This window comes from Marmota monax, unplaced genomic scaffold (assembly GCF_021218885.2).
Source record: "Marmota monax isolate L192 unplaced genomic scaffold, Marmota_monax_Labrador192_F-V1.1 WCK01_AAM20220418_F8-fsc00023, whole genome shotgun sequence".
Lineage (NCBI taxonomy): Eukaryota > Metazoa > Chordata > Mammalia > Rodentia > Sciuridae > Marmota > Marmota monax.
In genome coordinates, this window is record NW_026692907.1 from 10,786,019 (window position 1) to 10,793,856 (window position 7,838).

Below are 7,838 nucleotides of genomic sequence, written 5' to 3' on the forward strand. Positions count from 1 at the left end.
TCTATTCTTTGACTATTTAAAGAGTTGCATGTAGAATTACATCAGTCTAGGGTTTTTGAGGAGAATTCTAAAATTTTCTTTCATAATCTTTATGCTTTATATCTTTTTCTAATCTAATACAATTGCTTATTGAATACACAAGCTTACTGAAGATCATCCATGCAGGAGTTTCAAATTTATTAAAGTAATTCGTAACAGTCTCAAGTGTATTTATATTTCTCTACATTGGAGCAAGTTTCCCTTTATTATTTCTTTTTTTTTTTGAGTGTATTGTCTTTTTTTATTTTTTATTTTCAGCGCCATCTCCAAGTGTATACACAATATGATTATGACTTGGCACAGTTTTTAAAGGTGAAAAAGGCTAGTTGCTAGTTCAGTTATAAAAGATCTGGTACATAAAAGGAGCTGTATTCTACCTACTACAGACTGCATTTTACACCTCCAGTTAGGACGGAAACAAGCCACAAGGAGGGAATACCCAATCAAATTAATACTGAAAAGAACTAAATTTCACTTCTTATAATGCTTATAATTGCTTCACCTGGAATTAGAATATAACTAAGGACAACTAAAATAGTGCATCAAACAATAAAATAGTCATTTTGCTGACATTGTATAAAATCGTCAGTTTTAAGCTCAGTTCAGAGGCTATTAAAAAAATATACTAGACCTAGTAAAGTGCCTCCATTCATAAAACGAAACACCCAAGATTAGAGATAATTTCATACCAACGCGCATCTAAAATAGGTCGACGTATACAGTAAATAAACAGCACCTCTCGGCTGCCATATTCAGTTAGTGAAATACACATCCAGCCTTCTTCGAAGTCCTGGATGTGTGCAAACTAGAAACTAGAGACACAGTCCCCCCTCATCCATCCCACTCCAAAAAAAAAAAAAAAAAAAAAATCAGCATCTAGTCTCAATCTGCTTGACAGTACTCAGCGGACTTCACACATTCCAGGTTGAGCCAGTGCTGACAGCTCCGCATCTCCCCAATAAACAGGGAAAGATAGTTCGCAGAACAAAACGGAGGGCAGGCAGCGAATGCGGTAGCATCAGGTGCCCGCAGACTGGACGCCGGGCCCTCAGCGCAGCTTCTTGCCTGGCAGCCTGTCCCTAGCACCGCGCAGCGGTGGACGCATGGCGGGCGGGGCTGGCACTTTGGAGAGTGAACAGTACTTGATGGTGTGCGCCTTGTCGCCACTGGTGCCGCACAGGGGGCACGTGTAGCGACGCAGCACAGGGCACAACACTCTCCCATCAGGGCCCTTCAGAATGTGGGTGGTGTAGAGAGCCACCTCCTCCTTGTTCCGGCAGAACACGCACACCTGCAGCTCGGGTTTGAGCAGCCGGCGGCGGCCGTCCCCGAGGTAGCTTGCAGTTGGGGATCGGCCGCCCACGCCGGGGCCCGCTCCTCTCGCAGCGTCACCTGGGGGGGGGGGGTGCTCACAGCCCAGCAGCACCCCGGCGGCGCGACCTGCGAAGGGGCTTAGCTCCGCGAAGCGCTCCTCCAGCAGACCATTTTCGGCGGGGCCTGCGCATAGCTCCAGCGCGAACCCCCAGGAAGCGGCTCCGGGACCCCGTCTCATCGCTGTCCTCCTCCTCGTCGTAGTCGGGCGGCCCCAGCGCCCCGGGCCTGCCCCCGCCCCCGTGTGTGGCCGCCGGCACAGGCCTGAGGGAAGAAACGCGCAGAGCCTGCTCGCTGGCCAGCTGCTCCATTTATTATTTCTAATTTTGTGTTTTTGCTCTCTCCTTTTCCTTCTTCCCGTTTTCTTTCTTAGGCTAGTTACCAATCCTCATCTTGTTCAGTGATGTGCATTCTATATTTACAAATTAAATTTTCATATTTTCTTAATCATTAACTTCTGACCTATAACACTATTGCACTCTTTCTTCTGCTATTGGGGGGATTTAATTATTTATTTATTTTGTGGTACTGGGGATTGATTGAACTCCAATGCACTTAAGCCCTGAAGCATTTCCCCAGCCCTTTTTAAAAAGAATTTGGGACAGTGTGTTGCTAAATTGCTTAGGGTCTCACTCAGTTGCTGAGACTGGCCTCACTAGCCATCCTGGTGCCTAAGCCTCTGGAGTTAGTGGGATTACAGGTATTCACCAAAAAGCATGGCTCAAAATGTATTGTGTTTTTTTGTTTGTTTGTTTCTTCTGTTTTGGTTTTGGGGATAAAACTTCAGGGCGCTTCACCACTGAGCCATATCTCCACCCTTTTTAATATTTTATTTAGAGACAGGATCCCTTAGGGCCTCCCTAAATTGCTGAGGCTGACCTTGAACTCATGATCCTTGGTCCTCAGGCTCCTGATCGGATGGGATATCAGATGTGCACTACCTCCTCTGTTTTTTTTTTTTTTTTTTAACTTCTCCATATAGGTGAATTTTCTTTTCTTTTTTTTTTTTTTTTTTTTTTTTTGTGAAGTGTGGGTTTGGGTGGGGATTGTTGTTTTGTTGTTGTTGTTTTTCACTTTTGTTATTTTCTAGTGGCAGTTAGTGACTTTCTTTGGGGTAGCAGCTATGGGCTCAACTGCATCATCTGTTGACCTTCTGGGACAGCATGCCCACTGGAGATGACCTTTTGAAACTTGACTACTTTTCAAGGTATTTTGGAACCTATGTTCAAAAGACTAGAGAATCCTGAGCAAGATGGGAACATGCAAATACTGGGCTTGGAGACATCAAGGAGGCAGAAGGCACCATAGGGGAAATTCTTAGAGGAGGGGAAAAGGAGCCTCACAGTCTAGCAGGAGGGAGTGACCCACTTGGGATTGGTGGGTGTTTGGAAGTGGGGAAGCTGGGCCAGACCACAGTGGAGTGTGAATCCAAGGCTTTAGTTCAGAGAACTTCTGTAGGCAGCGGGGAGCTTTTGATGGGTCTATTGAGGGCAGGATGCCATGAGCTGAGAGGGGTTCAGCAGATGCAGTGGACACCTGGGTGGTGGGCACTCCTGCCAGGTCAGTTCTCAAAGTCAGGGTGTGCTGGAACTCAGGAGCACTTTGGAAGAGTCCTAGGTACAGATGTCCTTGGGATGAAAGTATTTGGAGAGGCTCAGGGTCCCTAAGGGAAAGGAGCTAAGAGAAGAAAAGAGAATGAAAACTTTTCAATGGGTAGGAGGAGAGAGGATCTGAGATGGAGCCCTGGGGAGGAGAGCCAGGGAGAGCAGCATGGCAGAAGCCCAGGAGAGAGCAGCACTAAGCTCAGGAAGTCACTGCATTAGCACTGCACATGGTGGAGGAGGGACAAAACAGAGGAAGAGAGAATGGGAGAGACTGTTCCCAGTAGAGGGCTCCCTCATTCTGGCACCAAACCTGTTAAGGAGCAAAATGGAAGCACTGATGGGAAGTAGGTTCTAGAAAGAAGGGGTTCTTACTGTTGTTGGGAGGTCAGACTTTTGGGTGGCACATTCTTGTTGAAGATATTGACTAGTGCTTTTTTTTTTCTTTTTTTTTTTTTTTTTTTTGGTGGTTCTGGGGTTTGAACCCAGGGCCTTGCACATGGTAAGCAAGCACTATACCAACTGAGCTATAGCCCCAGCCTCTGGTGCTTTTTTTTAAAAAAAAAAAAATTGTCAAAGAAAAGTCCACTAGATGAAGAAACCTAAACTAAGTAGTATTTCCTTCATATTTCTTATAAATAGATGTCTCTCTAAATATTGGGAATATTTGATTGTGGATTGTGAATATGTTGAAGTTTTCTATGCAAATGATGTCTAACAAATGTTCTCAATAAATGTTAGTCACCCACCTTCCACTCAAAGTACTTTCTATGTAAATCAGGCTCAGTGTTCCACCCTAGGAGGTAGGTTATTCCTGATTAGAAAGGAGATCAAGTCTGCTCCTGGGACCACATGTGTCTGCTTCCAGGTCCAGGCTGTGTGCTTCCAGCCTGGCTTGACCTTTCCAGGCACATCAGCATTTACCTCTGCTAAGCCTGCTCTCTTCATTGTCTCTCTCTCTCTCTCTCTTTTTTTTTTTTTTTTTTTTTGGTATCAGGGATTGAACCCACGGGCACTTGTTCACTGAGCCATATTTCCACTCCTTTTTTATATTTTATTGAGAGACAGGGTCTCACTGAGTTGCTTAAGGCCTCGCTAAGTTGCTGAGGCTGAGTTTGAACTTGTGATCCTCCTGTTTCAGCTTCTAGGATTCCAGGCATGCTCAAGGGTGCCTGGCTCACTTTGTCTGTTTGCAACTGGGTAATCACTTTGGAAGCTACAGGAGAGTCCTCTTGCTTCCAGACTGCACATAGACCAGGAGGCATGTGGAAAAGGTCACTGTGTCATCCAATGTGACTTGTCCTCCAACAAACACTCATACAAACCATGCTGGATTCTAGTAGATAAAAGTCTGTCCAGATCTTGAACAAGTCTCCTAGCCCATGATGGAACATGAATTCAAAGGGCATCACCATGTTGTGTGGTGTGAGGGATTAGTTTCTGGTTTTCAGGATTATTTTTACTGTCTTGATAAGTGACTGAAAGGTGTCCAGGTCGACATGCTTGGCTATTCTGATGCTTACCTGAAATGCTTAGAATTAAAAATATTTGGGAGTTTTTCAGATTTTGGAATAATAACATACACCTCATGTGTTTGGGATGGGAATCAAGCCTAAACATGAAATTTTAATTTGTGTATATGAGTGTATGTGTGGGGGTGGTCTGCAGATTGAACCCAGGGATGCTTTAACAGTGAGCTCAATTCCCAAGTATTTTTATTTTGAGATACAGTCTCATTAAATTGCCAAGTTTGGCCTTGACCTTGTGATCTACCACATTGGCAAAGAAAAAGAAAATGCTTCCCCTCAAAATTTGTGGCTGACCAACCTTTTCATAAATACCCTTTTATGAGTTTTCTTGAACAGCCATGTCAAATTACCACACATTGTGTGGCTTAAAGCCACAAAGTTTACTTTCATAATTCTAGTTATTTGTTTCCAGCAGCTTCTGGCTCCAGGTTTCCCCTGCATGGTGGCTGCTTCGTTCCAATACTGCCTCTATCCTCAGATGGCCTCTAAGTGGGGTACCCTTTGTTGAGCTGTTGATGTTGGTTTGGGACATGCTGCATTTGACCTTCCTGTGGGCTAGTCAGAGGGAAGTGTCCATGGAAGTTAGGCTGAACAGGAGTGGTATGGTAGATTCATGGCCTTTCATCCAGGTGTGAATGTGTCTATATTACTTATATCTAATACAATGTAAGTGCTATGTAAGTAGTAGTTTTATTGTATTGTAGAGGGACTCATGAAAAGAAAAATAGCCTGTATGTGTTTAGTACACATGAAATACATCTTTCAGTGGTTGAATCCACACATGTGAAGCCCTCAGATGTGAAGGGCTGGTGGACCCGGGGAAGTCAAGCTGCTAAGCACATGGCCAGGTCTAGGGGAAGGGAAAGCTCTCTGCGGAGCTCTGCCCTAAGCCAAGCACTGTGCTGAGTGCTCTAGCTAATTAAATGCTTGCAAGAACAGAGGAGGAACTGCCATCCCAGTTTTTAGATCAAGAGCCTGAATGGCCAAGTGGCCCAACTGGGATCCAAACCCTGAGACATCTGAGTAGACACCAGGCCTTGGTTGGCTTCTGCAGGCTGCATACCCAGGGGGAGCATGGGAAAAACACTCACCTAGGGCAGTTACTGAAGGCAAAGGAGGTATGCATTGGAGCCTTCATGGAGCAAGGGTTGCCCTAGTCACATCAGGAAGTAGTTTCTCACCACTGCTCTGATCTGGGCATCTGCTCCAGTCTTTCCATCTGAAGAGTTCCTTGTGGCCCTCAGCCCACATGGCTGACCTTGGCACCAGTAGCTTCTGAGATCCACATGTTACAACCTGGACACCAGAAGCGTGTTGAAGCCCTCTTCTAAATCCCAGCTTCTGGTTCCTGATTGGCAGAGGTAGTGTGTGGTATCTGTCTTTTGGGGGCCAGATCCAAGTGAGTTCTCTTGCAGGAACATGGCAGCTTACTGGTGCAGTCCTGGGATGAGGAATGGGTCTAGGAAGGGAGGTTTCCAGGCCAGGGGAACTTGGTAGGTAGTCCAGGAGGCAGCTACTCCATAAGCTTTGCTCTTGATTCTTTGGCAGCTACTCCATTCTTTGCTCTTGATCTGATGCCCACTCCTAGTTCCTTCTTGCTCCTACCTTCAATTTGTCTTGACCTTTACTCATGCAAATTCAGCTTCTGTCCTCATGTCTCTTGCACTCTGTGGTTGCACTCTCTGACAATAATCCACCGCTATTGCCTGAAACTCTACATGTTTTTGTATTCGAAATGCTCAGATAATTCAATGGCTTTGCATAGATTTCCACACCACATCATTTCAAACTCACTGGTTTACTGGCTACTTTAGGGGACCCAGTTTGTATTCAGGCATCTGTCAGGTGACCCCTTTCTACAGGTCTTTAGGCTGAGTGCTTTCACTTTGGGCATAAACAGGGGATGGTACCAGAAGGAGACATCCACCGTACCTAGCTTTGCCATGATGCTCCTTCCAAAAGGCTTCCTAAGCTTTTCTATGCTGAAGTCCACTTATGGTACAACATTAGACCCTTGAGATTGCCACAGGGTGCTGAAGACATTTGTCCATCTCAACAGAGTTCCAAATGTACTGTGTCTTAAACAAGTTAGAGTATTATTCCTTGCTCAAATATGAAATAGGGAATGAGTAGTCCAGAGCAGATTGGATGGGGACGAGGCTGCTTCTGACTCGCTGTTCCATCATCCCTCAAGTGTGGGCCTCATCTTCATGGATCAAGCTCTCTGGTTACCACATTCCAGCCAGTCAGAGGGGGAAAATGCGTCCCCTTCACTTTCAATGCAGGAGCCAGAGTTTGCACCCTTTGCCTTGCTAATAGCTCATTAGCCAGATCTTAGTTGCTTGGCCACACCAAACTCAATGGGCACTTGGAAATGGAGTCTGTCCCCTGGGTGGTTCGGTGCCCAGCTAAAATTTGGGAGTTGTGTTACTAAGGAGGAACAGAACCTAGATATGGCGGACAATGGTACCACCATTCTCCTGTCACCCATTTCTGATGCATCTCCGTGGGTATGTCACCCCATCTTGGCATGCCCCAGTTCCTGATTCCTTTCCTGCAGGGCTCTGTCTTCATCCCCACCCAAATTGCTATATACCCAGTATCTCATAGGAACCTTCCAACTGATCCCTTTGCTTCCAGTCTCCCCCTGTGATCATCAGAAGAAGTAAAACTGATTAAATGGCCCCAATATTCAGAAATTTTTCATTGGCTCCCACTGCTCATCGCAATTTGCTTTTTGGGTTTTTTTTGTTTTTTTTTTCCTGTACTGGACTTGAGCTCAAGGCTACTCTACCACCAAGCTACACCTGCAACCCTTTTTATTTTATTTTATTTTTTGTACCAGGAATTGTACACAGAGAGGTTTCACCACTGAGCCCTGTTCCCAGCCCTTTTTACTTTTTGAGACAGGCTCTCACTAAGTTGCCTAGGGCCTTGCTAAGTTGCTGAGGTTGGCTTTGACCTTGAGTCACTGGGATTACAGGCACACACCACCATGCCTGGCCTTTTTCAATTTTTGTTTTGAGACAGGATCTCACTACCTTGCTGAGATGGGTCTCAAACTTGCTAACATCCTGCCTCAATCTCCCGAGTTTCTGGGATATAGCTATGAACCACTGTGACTGGCAGGGGGGTACATAGGATTTCTGAATCTTTGAAGTTAGTAAATTTTGCACAGATGTGCATTTTTCTGAGAGCTTCCATTCTCCAAGTGGTCTGTGAAGCAGACTTCTGGAGTTCTAGGCTCAAGTCCTAATTCTTAAGATTAACACGTGACACATCTCCCCACTTCACCCCC

General features: G+C 45.4%; 1 pseudogene; it reads right to left on the reverse strand.

Moving 5' to 3' along the window:
- Positions 1-1,084: 1,084 nt before the first annotated feature.
- Positions 1,085-4,572, reverse strand: LOC131424425 (nanos homolog 1-like; annotated as a pseudogene).
- Positions 4,573-7,838: the final 3,266 nt, after the last annotated feature.